At 40.1% G+C, this 18,002-nt stretch overlaps 1 protein-coding gene and 1 non-coding gene across 6 annotated transcripts in view; one reads left to right on the top strand and one right to left on the bottom strand.

Moving 5' to 3' along the window:
• Nucleotides 1-18,002, top strand: part of PPP1R9A (protein phosphatase 1 regulatory subunit 9A) — a 274,499-nt gene that overhangs the window by 131,576 nt on the left and 124,921 nt on the right. The window lies entirely within an intron of this gene.
• On the bottom strand, nucleotides 12,829-12,935 carry LOC118987377 (U6 spliceosomal RNA). The gene has a single exon (XR_005066552.1). It is a non-coding gene; the product is annotated as a U6 spliceosomal RNA (small nuclear RNA).

Below are 18,002 nucleotides of genomic sequence, written 5' to 3'. Positions count from 1 at the left end.
ATCTAAATTCTTTTAAGCAGTTAAGGAAGAGGTTAAAATTATTCTTGAGTCAGCTGGGCTTTGATTGACTTTGGTCGTAAATAATTCACATGCTGAAGTGGTGTCTTTTGGAGTGGCAAATTCAACTTCCCTTCAGGGGCACTGCCTGCTAAAAAAAAAAAAGTTGAATACAAGTTGGTCTATACAATTTCATTTCAAGAGTAAATTCAACTTCTGCTTTCACCCAGGATGCACTAACAAAGATCTGATTTACCCTCCTCGAAACAACAACAACAAAATGTTCAAACTGTGAAACAAAGTGAAGACACTGGATATCAGGCAGGAAAGAACAGTGGCTCACCTGAAGGAAGTTCCCAGAACAGGGTGCAGTTAAGTAGATCCTGGGCAGAACTTGGCACTGTCACTGAGATGAAGTGACAGAGCTGGAAGTCCCCAGGCAGGAGAGTGGAAAACCTCGTAATTCTGTAGGTATTGTTTAGAGTACCCCAAGAAGGGTCTCACCTCCTTAGAGGATTTTAAAAAAAAGACAGAAAGAAAGAAATTTAAACCTATATACTAGGTACAGCTCCATTTTTTCTTAATGAAGCTTAAAATCGGGACCCGAATGTATCAGTTCCAAGTAACTTGTCTACATCCCAGAAAAAAATTACTCAAGTGTTTGTAGTTTTGTGAAGCTACAAAAATCTCCAGCACCTAGGGACCTGAGGTTCACACTATCTGGCATTCAATGATGAATTTCCAAGCACTCAGAAAGAGGTGGAACAAAAGCACAATTAGGAGAAAAAGCCATCACAACTGACCCTGAAATGTCACAGGGGGTAGAAATAGTATACAAGTGTATTAAAAGAGTCATTTTGATTGTGTTCCCTAAGTTTGAGATGTTAGAGAAAAGAACAGAAGTATGAGTAGAGACATGAAAGTTATTTTTGAAAAAGATCCAAATTAAACTTCTAGAGATAAGCAATGGAATGTTCGAGATGAAAAATACAATGGATGGATTTAACTGTAATTAGACAGGTGACAAGTACAGTTTAGTGAAGTTGGAAATATAGCAATAGAAAACTGTCCAGAAGGAGATGGAGAGGAAAAAGACTGGGATGAGACGGAGGTGGGGCGGCCCTGAAATGCGTGCCAATAAACTGCGAGAAAACTTTGGTGGCCAAAAATATATGTAGTGAGGTCAGTGGGGATGATGGAGTAAGGACTCTGAAAATCTTCTCCTTTGTAAAAGTAATGCTGGCACAAATGGTCCGAATCAACTTTTTTCTAAGATTTAATGAAAGGAAGTTAACCAGAGGCTTGCGGCAGTTTTGAAGCATTTATTTCAGGAAAATAATGGAATCTCGTATATCAGCAAACATTGTACTCTTTTGCTTGCTCTCTATCTGCCCACCCAACCCTCCAGCTCCTTGGGAGTCTCGAACGCACTGGAGTGGGAAGTCCTTGGGGTAGAGCTCTTTAAAACCCCCACTTCCATAGAGTGGCTGTTATCTGACCTGTCCAATGATCCTCTGGAAGACCCTGCTCACAAAGTTCGTCTTTATTTGGCCAGACTCAGTTTTTTCCAGTGCAAACTGTCCTTTATGGGAGCGTGAGTGTTTGTCACAGTTGTTTAACATCCCTGCTGACTTAAGTGGCATGTATCACTGGAACAATAAATAGACCAACCAGAAGCTGAAAAGGAAAGCTGGGGACTAAGATATTCATTCATAGGGGCTTTGAAGGGGCTCTGACACATTCCCGCAAATCTAGAAGGGTGTAGAAATGTTTAGGGCAGCACATATGCTAAGGGAATACCTGCAAAAGGTTTGAGGCAGCTCTCAGCTCTGGCTGACACTGAGGCTCCATTTGAGCTGGAGGTGAAGGCTAAGGCAGAGCTGTCTCCTGGGTGTTAAAGGTGTGCTCCAGCGCACACGGGGCTCTGCTGCAAAGATGGGGAGACTTAATGGTTCCAGGTGGTTAACAAAATCTTGTCTGATTATCAGCTAATCGGGCAGAGTGGCCACACAACACAAAGAATATAGACTTCATAGAATTCATTTAGAAAATCCACCAACTCCCACCCGCCACCACCAGGAACAGGAGAAAGAAAGATGTGTATGAGTGCATTCCAAAAAAGGAGATGGGGGCTGAAAAACTATTTGAAGAAATAGTACTGAAAATTTTCCAAATGTTCTAAGTTCATAGATCCAAGGAATCCAAAGAAAGCGGCTATAAAAAATATGAACTGGCCCTGGCTGGCGTAGCTCAGTGGATTGAGCACAGGCCTGCGAACCACACGATCGCGATTCGATTCCCAGTCAGGGCACATGCCTGGGTTGCAGGCCAGTTCCCAGCGGGGGACACATGAGAGGCAACCATACATTGATATTTCTCTCCCTCTCTCCTTCCCTTCCCCTCTAAAGATAAATAAATAAAATCTTAAAAAAAATATGAACTGTACTGCACTAAGGCGCATCATAATCAGAACGCGTAAAACTGATGAGCAATAATAAGAAAAAGGTGGAAGTGACCAGGGACTCCAGGAACATTACAAATAGAGGAACAAAAAGGCAGGTGACAGCTCTTTCTTATCCGAAACAAAGAAAGCTAGAAAACAGAACAAGGACATCTCTGAAGTCTTTAAAGAAGAAACTGTTCACTTTATTAAAAGAGAAAAGAAGAACGGGTTACTGTTTACCAAAGAGCTGCAGTCTAATAGTGCTCCTGGTGGATGTCGTGCTTGCTTTTCCCCAGGTATGTGTAACCAGGAAGTCCTTTTTCAGGAAACGCCCATGGACATCCGAAACTGCACCGGGGTTACAGGTTGTGACACGGGAGGGGCTATAGAACTTAAGTGGAAGAAGCCTCTAACTATGTCAAGAGAGGCTCGGAAATGAAGTCATGTCTGCCTTGAATCTTAAAGGTTAAGTCATGTGTGAGATGGATAAGAGGATCATGAAAGGGAATTCCGGTCCTTTTAAGTAGTTTGGGATCTTGAGATGGCAGGAGACACTGTGAGGAGGGTTTCAGACAGAGGATAAGAAGGATGTTAAATGAGAGAACGCTAAAAGAAATCTTGTAAGATCTGTGATATTGTTGGAACTTTATCTGGTAGGTTGTAAGAAGCCATTGGAGATTTTAAACATTGAAGCAATTTTTTTTCTCTTTAAGCATAGCAGAATCCTGATGAAATTAGCGTTTTTAGAAGAGCAACTTTAGTGACTATGTAGGGTGATTAGAGTGGTACCAGAGGAGTAGCTGAAAATTGGTATGTAATAACATAATTTATCAAGGAGAGGAGCATTTGTCTCTGGAAGGGAGGAAAGAAACCAGGCTGTTTAAGGGAGTGGAATACGCTGGACCCAATCACCCGATTTCTAGTTTAAGAGATCTAAGTGTATGGTGGGGCCCGTACGAAAGCCTCCATTTTTATTTCTAGAGATGGTATTTTATATTACGTGCTTTATAACTTTAAATTTTGGAAGTCTCACTAAAGTTTGTAAGTACTCAGAAAGCATTGTGTAATTAGGGAACCTTAATCGTAAAAGCTGACGAACTATATCCATAATTGCCCATGTTCTTGAACAGATTGTTTTGCCTTTTGTTGTTGTTTTGTTTTGTTTGAATTTAAAATTTGAACAGCATTCCTCTTCTCTGATAAAGTTGGAACTATTCAGGAGATAATAAAAGATATCGGTGTTGCCTGGCTGGTGTAGCTCAGTGGATTGAGCGCGGGCCTGGGAAACACAGGATCGCTGTTTGATTCCCAGTCAGGGCACATGCCTGGGTTTCAGGCCAGGTCCCAGCAGGGGACTCATGAGAGGCAACCATACATTGATATTTCTCTCCTTCTCTCCTTCCCTTCCCCTCTAAAGATAAATAAATAAAATATTTTTTTAAAAAAGATATCGGTGTAGAGATGAAAGTACCTCCTCTTAAAGACTGAATGTGAGGATGTCGCTTAGGTTTGTAGGAACAGTGGCCTTCCTAAATTCTCAGCTCCCAGATTCGTCTTATCTACCCAATCCCTGCTGGCACTGGAAGACCACAGCCCAAGAGAAAGCCCTGAAAATTACAACACTGAGGAGCAAACCAGAATATCGGCTTTCTGTTTTCAGACAGCCTGTTTTCAAAAGGGAAGAACGGTCCTGAGGCCCAGTTTCTTTTCACTAGAGGACCAGGCAGGGCTGTGTGAATAAGTGAGGGGCCTGGAGGCTTGTACCCTGACTGATTTCCTGTGGAAAATAAAGCCAGGGAATGGTGGCTTTCTCCTTCAGAGGCACCGCTGAGACTGGAAACCATTTCTGGGCTATTCTCCTATCAAATAGCAGACTTACTGTAGGTCTAGTTTGGGAATTTCAGAGCTGAGAGTGATCTTGGAGACCGTTTACTTCACTCCTCTCATTTTTGAAAATGGGGAAAATGTGGACCTAAAAAGGTCAACTTACTTAAGATAACGCAAGTGGAGGAGCAGACCGTCTGGGTCACCACGCAGCGATCGATTTCTGAGGAGGGATGCTATGTCTTGCCTTTTCAATAGGAAATTAAGTGAATTTTCTCATTTCCAATTTTGTGTGCAGAAAGCCAAAATGTGAGAATATTGAAGACAATGAAGCAAGTTCGTAATTCACTACCTTAAAACAACTACTATCATTTTAAATACATTTTTCTTTCAAGTGCTTTTGAACACACAAACCTCATCTGTGTGGTGTGACTGACCTCCGAGCTGCAGTGTTTTCTGAGGAGGGCTCAGTTTGGTTCATGTGCAAGGACTTGTTTTGCCACTTGCCTTTTTTTATAGAGGAAGACTCTGAAGGAATAGAGGGTAGTATCAAGAATACACTGTAACACACCTGGAAATTAGTGTTCTAACATCAGCTCTGGTTCACTGCGTAATCTTGGATTGCCTTCCTTGAAACTAAGAAATTAAACCAGATATGGCAAGTGTGTTTCTTTTCTCCTCCCCCTAACTCAGTCAGTTAGCAGCGACCACAGTGACAATGCCAGGAAGATTGGTGGACTTGGCTAGCACTAATCACGGGGCAAAAGCCCCACAAGGAGGGGAATGGTATGTATGGTGATTATTTGCATTCCTATTTGGGCAATTGCCAAGATCCCATCTGGTTGTAAAATTCTGTAATCATGTACTAGAGAAGCTATTTTTCCCCCTGAATTAAACTAATTTATCATTTTACTGGGTTTTAAATAAAGTTATTCTTCAGACTAATCAAGATGGCATTCTTATCTATAGATGTAACTCAGGGGACCAGTATTCTAGTTTCATGTGATGAAAAAGTCGTTCCATATAAACACACAAAGCCCTGGTGAACTAAGCCCAGAAAACTTCATCTGAAGCATATGTTAGTTTTCACTCAGCATGAGCAGTGATTTTCCACTGAGCAGTCCCTCAGCCAGATGTCCAAAAGCTGGGGATGTAAGTTGCCCTACACGTACTGCGTTGTCAGAATTCAACCACAGTGTTCCAGGAGCTAAGCTCCCTGGAATAGGAAGTGCCATCTAGATCTTAGTCATCCAGGATCAAGGCTTTGGTAGTGTTTTAGTATGCAAGGTCAAAACCACAAATGTTTTTTTTGTTTTTTTCAATGATACCTTAACTGTCAGGTATAGTTTTTCACTTGCTTGGGGCAAATATGCTTATCACATAAAAAATTACAATGATTTGCCCTGGCTGGTGTAGCTCAGTGGATTGAGCCGCAGGCCTGCAAACCAGATGATCACGGTTTGATTCCCAGTCACGGCACATGTCTGGGTTGCAAGCCAGTTCCCAGCAGGGGATGCACAAGAAGCAACCATACATTGATATTTCTCTCCCTCTCTCCTTCCCTTCCCCTCTAAAGATAAATAAATAAAATCTTTTAAAAAATTACAATGATTTTAGTTTACATTTAAGTTTTAGGAAGCACAAGGTCTTTTTGTTCCTTAGTCCCATCATCGCAAACATCAGTTATCACTATGTAAGTCAACACTGGAAGTGCTATGAAAATGTGTTTTAAATTAGGATAAAGCCAAACAAACTTACTTTTATAGTATGTGGAAAGATTTATGCTCCTTGATTATTCAAGATTTGGTAATGAGTGTTTTTAAAAATAATGTTTATTAGTTTTTCATTTATTTACTAAAGCTCTGTTTTATAAAAAGCTAGAAAAACAGAAAGAAAATCATTTATAGCCCTAGTGTCCAGAAATTATTATATCTGTATGTATATTCATAACTGAAGTCATTCATATATTCTGAGTATGCGTACACACATGTTGTGTTACCATCTTTTCACACACCACATACCTGAACATCTCTGTGTCATTAAATAGCCTTATGGAGCGTGATCGTTATGCTGTCAGTGTGTTGCATCTTACGGATGTGCCATTACGTACTCATTCTTTTGTGACATTTAGATTTATTCAGATTTTTCCTTTGGTAAACAATACAGTGATTAGTGTCAGTGTACATGAATATTCTGGTGTATCTCTGATTTCATAAAATTCTTAGAATCTGTTAGGTCAATCGATACTAAAGTTTTTAAGATTTTTTAACTTAGTTCCCTCTGGAAAGTTAGGCCGGCTTACTTTATCCACAGTGAGTTAGAATGACAGCTCCTTTATTCCTTTGCCTGGTTTTAAATTTTTGTAGATGAAAAAATGCTGTATGTAATTTGCATTTCTTTAGTTACCGGTAAATTTGAATTTTCCCCCTATTTATTGGAGCTTTGCAATTGGGGGGGTCTGTGTATATGTGTTTATTTTATATAGGGATGCTTATATATATTTGGCATTTTTAATAATGCTTCCTCTCCTAAAGGGGAATGGCATGGGGTAAGGAGCATAGATGTTTAATTCAGCCAGACCTGGGCTTGGATTTCAGTTGTCACTTAGACGTTTTTCATGTCTTTGGGCAAAAGACCTGTCATCTACGAGTCTGAAGTTCACTGATCTGCAAAATAGGACCATAATGGGATTTAAATGAGTCACTCAGTGATAGCTGCAGTTATCCTCCTCTCCCTTCTCTCCTCATTGTCAGCTCCCTGTCATTTCTCTCCTAAGATCTTTTTGAACAAAACTGGAGAGAGGTTCAACCAAGTCTTCCATTTGCCTGGAAACAGAGTGGGTAGGTGCGCCTTATGGTCCCCCTAATGGTCGCTGTTAAAATCTTTTCACTACTTATTAATGGAGTGGCATATACAGAGTGGGGCAAAGGTGGGTTGAGAGTTGTTTGTATGGAGAATACTACAATAATAAATAATAATACAAGGATAAACTCTGTTTCGCATACTCACAACTGTAAACCTGCTTTCGCTTACCCCATATTTACATTATATGCAGTGAGAAAGAAGTAGAAAGAGTGGAACCCACCCAACTATCAGAGAACCAGCTTTTCCTATTCTGTGTCTCTGATACTAGCTTTTGTTAACGGCTGATTCCCTGTATTGCTTTTTTTTTTTGTACTTCCTGTAACAGCTGCCAGAATCTCAGTGTCCTAAATGCCAAAGCTTTAGTGAAAACCAGCAGAGGAGACCAGCGAGGAAGATTCCTTGCCAGCTTATCTAGAAAGCTTAAACAACTGTTTAAATGAGTGAATGGAGCACCTATTCAAGGGAGTTTAGTTTAGGAATTTCCAAAAGAACTGTTTATCAAACAGTCGCCCTTATAAGGCACTTCCCTCAGCAAACATGTGCTGGGTAGGTACCCTGTGTCAGGCACATTGTTAAGTGTTGGAGATGCAGTAAGGAGTAAGATGATAGTCATGTGTTGAAAAGGCCAGATAGTGGTAAGATTTAAGCACATACAATACTATTAACAAATAAAGGATGGTATATAAGTACTAAATGTTTGATAGAGTACTCAAGGAGTTTTGGAGAAGAAGGAACTAATTGAATATTGGAGGGTATTGTGATAATGAACTTCCAAAATATTCAACAACTTGAGTACGGTATTTTGAAAGTTCTTTTTGTTTCTTCCAAAATGAAAAGATAAGGCACAGTTTTCCTACAAACTTTGCTTCTAAGTGCTTTGGCTACATCAGATTGAGTCACAAGAGAGAATGGGCACCTGAGTGCATCACATTTACGACATGGGGCCCATGCACTTACCCTCCCAAAGTCAGCGTGGTAGGTGGAGATGACATGGGAATAGATTTTGGTAGTCTTGGTAAGGGGTTTAAAAAGATTTTATTTATTTATTTTTAGGGAGAGAGGGAGAGAAACATCAATGTGTGATTGCCTCTTGCACACCCCCTACCAGGGACCTGGTTCAAAACCCAGGCATGTGCCCTGACTGGGAATTGAATCGGCAACGCTTTGGTTCACAGGTGGGCACTCAATCCCCTGGCACCCAATGACAGCCAGGGCTCTAGACCTGAGCCTTATTCAAGACTAGAGTGGGTTGTTTGGCGGGGGGGGGAGTTGTATTGTTTTTGGCTTGAGAAACACCATCAAATAAAGTTTCTCATGGGTGGACAACCATGACCAGAATGCAGAACTGTAAAAGTGACTGCTGGGCTTTAATCAGCAAGTCTGCCACAGTTGTGGTGCACTGGGGCTTTAACCGACCCCAAATTATTTATGGACAGATGCCGGCCTCGAGGCTATAAAGGGGGCCAACCACTTTTATATACATACATGTCTAATTCACTGTCTAACCACAATTGAAATACTTTTAAATTCCTCCTCATTGCAACCAGAGAAACCAGTATTCCATATTTTTATATCTCTCAAATTATAAATTTTCCTAACCAATAAAATTATCTTCAACTATCCTATTCCTACCAATATACTTTTTATGTTAGCATTTTAAAATCCATTAAAAAATTGTCAGTTCTACCAAAGTGACTTTTCTTCTCAGTCATACTAAACTGATCAAAAAAGGGAGAATTAAAAAATTTCTTGAAGCTAACTGGCCTTTAATAAAGGAGATTAGTGGTCTTTTTTATATTATCTATAGTAGAATATAAAATTACTTTTAGTAACAAATATTTATCTTTTGGTAATACTTGATTTCATTACAACCATGTTACTAAGCCATCTCTTCTACAATATAGCCTTGTCAAGGATTGTACTAAATGGGTGTTATAATAGGTTTACTTGGCTAGTTGATGTCCAGTAAAGGTCATCCCCAGCTTTGTATATATGATGACTTCTTCATTTTGAAGTTGTGAGTTTTTTTAAAGACTTTTAGGATTGGGACTTCCTTTTATCTTTTAAAGGTCACTTTTCTTTTATTCAGAAGCAGTTCTGAATTAAGATGCCATTCATATACAGGCCACTGATGATGATAAAATACCCGTTGCCTGTAAGACATCATACTGTTAGTAGGTGATACCGAGTGTGGTAAACATTTTGCAGTGTTTCTGTACATTAAACATCATGCTGCTAAGTAGTTACATCATGTTATTAAATAGATACTGTTTTTGTTAATTATACTTTAATAAAGCTGGGAAAAGAAAACCAGGAAAAACCCCAAACCAGTAGGTGATAGAAGGATGAATAAGACTACCCCACACAAAGGGGCTGACAGCTTATTTCAATAGCAAATACGGTCACAGATAAATACAGTATGTAGCAGAATATAATAATTCTGCAGGACAGGTGCAAATATGAAAGAAAGCTTTGTAAGCATATAACAAAGTAGTATGTTTTTATATCATAAAGGGAGTGAAAGGAAGTAGTGTTAGGTAAAGGCTAGCAATGTCGACAGAAGTCAGATCTTGGAGAACTTTGATGTTCCTCTGAAATATTTGAGCTTTGTTCTGGAGGGAAGGAAGAATGTTAGGAAGCTTTTTAGAGTGGCCTCTCCCATTAGAAAGTACTCCTTAGGCACTATGCAAACTTGGAAAGTACAGAAGAAGTATAACGTCACTTGCACATTCACACTCCCTCTCTGTTCCCCACCCCGACCCTGTCTCCCACTCGTGGTCCTGGCCCACAGTGCCGTGACGGGAGTCACACTTCAGGAGTGGTGCTTAGGGGCGGTGGGCAGTAAGTTAGAGAAGAGCAGAATGCAGTGACTTCGTGGTAGGATAATGTGGTCATTAGGGGTCTGAGTGGTCAGGAAGGAATGAGAACGAGAATCTTTTCAAAGGTAAAATCAACAGGAAATTTCAACCAATTTTAAGTGAGGGCTGTACTGGGAAGTGAAGAGGAAGACTAGTTACACAACTGACTGCCTTTCTGAGCCCACACGACCCCAAACATCCCGCTCCGATCAAACAGGAGTGACCTTACAGGAGGCGCAGGATGGGACACACGTAGTTTTGTTTCGGGGCACTTTGATTTTGAGGCGCTTCTGTGAAGCCATCACACTCGTCCGGAGTGTAGACTTTCTGTGGAATCAGGGATCCAGGTGGCGGGGACCGTCGCATCCTCCTCTGTGTTTACAGAGCATTCACCCTTTTTTAAACACATCACCACTTAGCTTTGCTGGTGTCTTCTTTTTTATGGACAATTTCTGAGGTTGTGGAGACAATTGATTGAAGAAGCACAGCAGTACACATGGTATTTACAAAGCCATTTCTTTTACAAGATATATGTGAGAAGTGAAAGTGAGTATGATTCAAGGGTCAGTGATGCCCGGATTTGACCATTAATCCTATGGCAGTGGAGGGGATGGCAGCTTCCGCCTTAGGCACACCGAGAGTAATGTGACAGCGCTGTCCTCCACCTGTTTTGAACGATGGCTGATTATCATGTTTTCCTATAAAGCGCTCCTGCCCTGTAGGTTTTGGCTATAAATAAGGGAAGCGTGAGACAGATCCAATTGTAGGTATCATGTATGTTTACATCGTCAAGGATGATCCAGAAACAGTCGATTGCATTTGACTGTAGCTCTTGGAGAAGCCTAAATGGAAGGGACAGCTCATTTATAAGAAAGCAGAGTCTTTCGTGCTTTGTGGAGGGACATGACTGGTTGAATACTGGATCGCAGCTGGCCGGAGCAGTTCCTTTCCCTTCTAGTCTTGGCTTTCCAGGCTCAGCCTTGTACCCGTGCTTCAGTGTCCTCGGGTATTTGTACATTCCCTAACAATTGGTGATTTGTGCTTCAGTCTTGTTTTTCAGTTTTTTCCACCATGTGATGTCTGGCCTCAGCTTGCAGAGTTTAACAATTAGCCATATGTCACTCATGACCTTTACAAAAATTAAAATTTTTAGTTGGCTAAGTGGGTCTCAGTTGGTGCTAGAAATGTTTGCTAGGAGTTTTTTTTTTCTTTTCCCTATGTGCTATCAGCATTTGAACCTGTTTGAGATTTTAGAAAATCATACAACCTTTGTTTTTATTATTTGATTCTTGGTCGAGAGTGATAAACTTAATGAGTGGGTTCTCTTTTCAGAGACCAGCACACAAGTGAAGTGCAGGATTTTAGGTAAACCTCTACCTTTCATGATTTCTATGTAAGTAATTACACCCTAAAAATGTCACAGATATACTCGGTAGAGGCAGGTCTTTTGTTGCTGTTGTCACTCACCTGCCTCTGTTGTCCTGGCTGACCCTGGAAGCAGAACTTCAGTTCTCAGTGTCTTGGTTTACTCACGTTCCTCTAAGCCTGATGACGTCTGTGTTCTCGAGTCCCTGTCCTTCTGCAGGGGCAGTGAGCCCGTCTGTCTGCCTCCTTTCTGTGTTGCATGAACAACTGGACCCACCCCTAGGGGCACTTTAGGGAAAGTCTCCTAGTATCTTCAGGGCCTGCTGTTCCACTAAGTCCACCAAAAGGGGTGAGGAGAGAATTGCTAGGGCTCCTAGCTCACTTTTCCTCTGATTCTGGCCCCTTCTAATCTTCTTCCTAATCCTCCATTCTCTTTCAGGGTTTGAGCATGTGAATTTTATTCACACAACAGATCACATGTCATAAAGCTCTCACTGTTGTTCAGCTCATCACTATTCTCACCTCCTGTCATTCACTCACCACTCCAGTTTTCGCCGTACTGAATTACTTCCTGTTGTATAATTCTGTTCTACTCTCCCATTCCTGTCTTGTACATGCTATACTTTCTCCCACAATGTCTTCCACATACTTTCTCTCACTTATTACAGACCTTTCTTGTAATACTGGTTTGGTGGTAATGAACTCTTTTAGCTTTTTCTTGTCTGGAAAGTTCGTAATTTCTCCTTTAATTTTAAATCATAGCCTTGCTTGATAAAGTAGTCTTGGTTGTAGGTCCTTGCTTTTCATCACTCTGAATACTTTGTGCCAATCCTCTCTGACTTGGAATGTTTCTCTTGAGAAATCAGCAGACCGTTTTATGGGCGCTCCCTTGTAAGTAACTTACTGTCTTTCTCTAGCTGCTTTTAAGATTCTCTTTTTGTCTTTTTTTTTTAAATATTGTATTTATTTATCTTTCGAGGGGAAGGGAAGGAGAGAGGGAGAGAAACATCAATGTATGGTTGCCTTTCGTGCGTCCCCTGCTGGGAGTTGGCCTGCAGGGAACTGGCCTGCAACCCAAGCATGTGCCCTGACTGGGAATCGAACCGGGATCGTCTGCTTCGCAGGTCTGCGCTCAATCCACTGAGCTACACCAGCCAGGGCAGATTCTCTTTTTGTCTTTAACCTTTGCATATTTAGTTATGATGTGTCTTGGTGTGGGCCTCTGTGTTTACCTTGTTTGGGACTTTGTGCTTCCTGGACTTGTGTTTTTTTCCTTCACCACGTTAGGAAAGTGATTAGTTATTATTTCTTCAAATAGGTTCTCAGTTCCTTGCTCTTTCTTTCCTCCTTCTGTGCCCCTATGATGCTGATGTTGTTGTGTTTCCAGTTGTCCCAATAAAGTATCCTTATTTTGTAAACATTCTTTTCTCTTTTTGCTGCTCCAATTCAATGTTTTCTACTACTTTGTTCCAAAAAATATATATGGAATGCCTCGCAGATTTGGGTGTCATCCTTGCACCGTGGACATGTTCATCTGCTCGGTATCATTCGGATTTTAGTGTATGTGCTACTGAAGCAAGCACTAGTGTTTGATTAAATAACAGGAGACTGTAGTCTAGTCAAGCTGATACATGAAAGACCATCACTGTGGGTGTGTAGTGGTGGTGTGTTCATTAACACCTTTATCTAAAGAGTAGGAATCCATTCTAGCTCAGCTACCACTAGGATACTTTACAATCACATTAATTTCTTCCACTGTATTGAAGTTAACGTTCTTGAGATTCTTACTTACTATTTAACTCTTTAATTTAATGTCTTTTGTGTTTTAGCATTGTCTTCCACCACCCTGGGTATGTGCATAATTTCCAGAAGTTTGTTTACAGAGTTCTTTGTGTTAGAAGCACCTCTGCCTTTAAACCATGCTGTTACTTTTGGTGATCTTGAAAAAATGGTTAAGTTCCCTTTAAGGCTATTTTTATCTGTTTCTAGGGAAATTCTTAAGATGAGGTTCTTTTCTCAAGGTTCCTAAGGACTTAGAATTTAGTGTTTAGTTCTCATGATATCCTTTTAGCCCTTCCAGAAGAAGTGTGGTCACCTTTGGGAGCTTGGTGTGGGAGAGTATAAACTTCTATATCCGAGGAACTCCTATACTCCAGGAAAGACCCACATTTTCTTCCCAGCCTCAAGAAGCTCTCAGACGCTCTTTGGTGTGACCAGTGTCCTCCTTGCTCCTTTTTAACCTCAACATCCGCTTCCCTCCACCTGTCTTTATATAGCACTTCCCTCCACCTGTTTTTCTGTGAAGGCAGTTCAAAATAATCTCCCTCCGTAGGGCATCAGAAACACCATGCCGTGCTGGCTCTGGTAGTGAAAGAATTAATGAGTATCAACTGCTAAGACAAATGCTAGAACAGAACCTGACTTACTAACTCATCCCGTTGCATCTGTACAAGACTATTAACTTCTGTGAATGAGAAGTCAGCTGTTGCTCTTAGGATATGACCACATCCCCCCACAAAGGTGCCAATCGATGCCAGTTAGTTCAGTTTTTCTGTGGTGATGGCACCTGCCCAATGGGAACTGGACCAGTGTCACCACTTTATTTCATGCTGGCTACCAGTTGTCAGTTTGTGAAGCATATGTCTCCAGTTTAAACCAAAAGCCTGGTTGAGCTGAAAGAGAACATTGCTAATTCCTCATTGGTATGTTTAATTGTTTATAGTAATTTGAAAAATACTTTAAAAAACATGAGCATCAGTGCGATTGCCCAGTTTTCTATTAAACTGTCTACAGGAAAAACTCACCAATTTGAGCTTCACTGTCTTAGAATTTGTCCAGATTTAGAATGAGCTCGGTTTTATTTATTTATGATGGAATTTCTTCCCGATTACTTTAATGCCATAAACTGTTTTTGCAAGGAAAAATTAAACTCATGTTTAAAAACTTCTAAGTACTTCAACAACCACATATTTGCAGAGTAATGATACTAGTTATAATTGAATTCTATCTTGTCAAAAGGAAGTGATATGGGACCTTCTAATCACTTTGTATCATTAATAATTTCTATAAAGTTGACCTTAATAAAGCTCCACTTATCTTGAAATATTCTTTTATTAAATGTGTCCATGTGGATAACTTGTCTTCCCACAGAGTCAACCATAGCTGTTCTAGATTGGAAGAGTTTATATCCTCCACTTGGTTGTTGATTATCTATGAGTATGAAGTGGTTGATGCCAATAATAATGCAAAAATGTGTATTTTATTTTGTCATGGGTTTAGTATGTATTCTGCAAATATACCTGCAGATATGGAAATTTACAACAGTCCAAATGATATGAGAAAAACACCATCACGATATTATCTTTCTCAGATATCAAAAGTCATTTTTTCAAGCTAGAGGATATTCTATTTTAAGGGATTTGTGATGGATAATTTTGTATGTCAACTTGACTGGGCCATGGTGCCCAAGTATTTAGTCAAACACTATATTAGATGTCTCTGTCAGGTGTTTTTGAATGACTTTAACATTTAAATGGAGGAAAGCAAATTGCCCTCTGTCTTGGAAGTGGGCCTCACCCAACCAATTGAAGGCCTTAATAGAAAAAGACTGGCCTCCCATGGAGATGAGGGAGCTCTGAAAGCAGGCTGACTTTGGACTTCAACTGCAGCATCCACTTTTCCCTGGGTTTCCAGCCTGCTGGCCTGCCCTGAAGATTTTGAATTTGTCAGCTTTCCTATATAATCCCATGAGCCAATTCCTTAAAATCAATCAAGTTTACTATAAATACAAGTGTAATACCATATATGTAATTACACACACATCCTGTTGCTTCTGGTTTTCTGGAGAACCCTGACAAATATAGGTTGCTTTATATTGCCTTTTGAACCAGCTGGCTGTGTGCTCAATGGTCCATTATGTGGACTATGTTTATTTTTTCCACTTCCTGTTCTTTAGTTACCCATGAAAACACTAGGCTTACACTTAGTGAATCCATCTTTGTCCTTATAGACTTTATCTTTCTTAATTATCCTTATATACATCACGTACAGCTCTCTGAGTTTAAAATTTATCATGCAAAAAATATGAAAAGTGGGCACTCTTTACTTGTTTGTGGCATAGTTACTGGCTCAGTTGGCACCAGAGTTAGTGATAATTTGTATAATGTTTTATATTATCTGCAATTTACTTTCAATTACTTTATCATATACATCACAATATTTATAGGTTTAACTTTGTTTTAAGACTTGTTAATTTAGCATTCCACATATACCAGTCACAAATCCTCACTAGGATAAGTTAATATTTGAAAGACCCTAATTAGATGTCTACACTCCAGAGACGGGTACTTTAAATCCGCACAGGAAGGTTATACTAAGGATGTTATTGTACAAATAATTGGTGAAATGAGCGATATTGAAACTATTGTATATGTGGATTGGCCTTAGAAGTATTTTATGTTAATAGACTTTGAGTCAGAGAAAGCCAGTAAGCCAATAGCTTTTGAAATAACATCTAACTCGAGTACTCATTCGGTCCTGTTTTCGGCTTTGTAGCATTCTGTTGGGTGATCAGATTAGAAGGTTGGACACATTCTACTGTAGAATACTGTCCCATCTGCTCTAAGGACACCTCCATGCAGGTTACTGTCAGAGTACCTTAAAGACAGACACCTGGGACATTGCTGCCCTCACAAGATAGAGCTGTGGGTTTGCTTTTTCACCTTCCTACTTATCGGGCGTTTTATACACAGCAAAAAGCCCTCACCTGTTTAGAATCTTTGGAGACTTACCCCCAATGCTTACCCCCAAATGCCTGCTAATTGTGAACCCCAGTTTGGCTTAGGTCACTTTGTAACAAGACCCTAACACACTCTTAGCACGAATACAGCAGACATTAAAAGCTCTCTCTCTCTCTCTCATTATCATAAATCAGTGAACTGGCCTTGGTTCTGGGGAAAGAAAAGGAAGGCCGAAGTTATGACACTTTGTTCTAAAGCTGCCAGGATCATCCTTTCTAGGCATGGTTTATTGTCAAATTTCTTTTGAAAACTTCAAGCATGGACTGTACTCTTCATGCTTTCTTAGTCTCAACTTAGGGTCTCTTTAGCAGAGCCACTCAGATCCTGTGAAGGTGAGTTAGTTCTACCACGGAAGCTGTGAGAAGTCGGGTGTGTCTGTGGGAGCGTGTGAATGCCTGGCAGATCCCCAGGAGTGCGTGGTGCCAAGCCATCACCTGACATGCGTGCAGCATGCCAAAGCCAGGGACATTGTCCATCTCTGATGTGTCAGGAAGGTGAAGCGGAACCCAGACCCTGAGAGCTTGTGGAAACCTTGTGGGAGATTCCTTCCAGTCGGTGCTTACAGAAAGTCCTGAATTGGTTTTGACCTACATTGATGAACAAAAATGTGTCAGAAGGAAGTTAAGGAATTCCTTTTTTCTAATTTTTGAAAAAGCGTTGTAGCTCAAACTACCCGAAATGTGAAAAAGAATGATTCTAGTCGAAATCTTCTGATATGCTAATTTTAGCTGTATTTGTTTTACATAGCCTTGGATTACTGGGTCAGAAATGTCATTGCTAATGCATTTATAAACTAGTTATCCCTAAAAATGTGCCTCCGTTGCAAAGCAAAGGACAAGGTCTTGTTTGTTTTCTTTTGATAAAGGAGCAGAATATCTCTTGTTGGCTCTGAAACAAGAACTCCTATATTTAAACTTGCTTTTGTTTGCTTTTCTCAGTCAAGTAACACAGGAACAACGTGAAGGTGACTGAACTAAATGTGTGTGTGTGTGTGTCTTGATGGTGGTTTTGGATCCTGAAGAAAGCCAGGAAGGTGTAATTTATTTGAAACAGTTCCCTCATAGTTACGTTTTAAAAATCTATGTCTATACACAGTAGTCATACATACATGTTTATTCACTTACTATGCAGTAGCAAAATTGAGCTATATTCCAGAGTGGATGTCATTTGAATCCTTTTTCTGCAATCGTACAGTAGGACCTATTAGTGAAGGTAGATGGATGGTAAATATTAATAGACTAATTTTCAGTCCTATCCACCAGTATTTTAGGACATGTAAGTTCCAGACTGGCTCCCTTTTCTGTCTGTGTCCTTGAGGTTTGCTCCCCTAGACAGGTTATGTTGTTGTCCACTCAACTATTGATGTTTTCCAGAGGACACAGACACAGGTTTGATTGTTTGTTTGAGGTCTTATATTTGACGTATACATTCTACCTCTTCTGCAGTCAAGTATAGGAGTCCTTGTTTATCCCTGAAGACTCAACTCAAATGTTTTTTTCTGCATGAAATCTTTCCCTGTCTCAGTCAAATAAAAAAAAGATTACTTGGTTTATTCCTCTGTTATGTCAGTTATCACATTATGTTGTAGTTGTTTATTTTGACTTGTGTTCTGACTAAGCTGTGAGCTACTCGACATGGTGCCTTCCACAACATGTAGCACGTGAAGAGTCACTACTCTAAAATTTTTATGAATGAATAAATGTGAATGAGTACATGTGAAAAGAAATAAGAGATGACAAAAACGTAAGTAAAGTGAAAGGTCAGAAGCACTAAGAAGGCATCATAAACCTGACAATTTAAGAAAAATATGAGAGGGTTCTATATGAGAGCCATAGGAAGAAGCATATTACA

Source organism: Sturnira hondurensis, unplaced genomic scaffold (assembly GCF_014824575.4).
Source record: "Sturnira hondurensis isolate 20B ecotype Veracruz unplaced genomic scaffold, ASM1482457v3 Scaffold0005252, whole genome shotgun sequence".
NCBI lineage: Eukaryota > Metazoa > Chordata > Mammalia > Chiroptera > Phyllostomidae > Sturnira > Sturnira hondurensis.
Note: the sequence above shows the minus strand (reverse complement) of the source record. Positions and strands in the feature narration are given on the sequence as shown.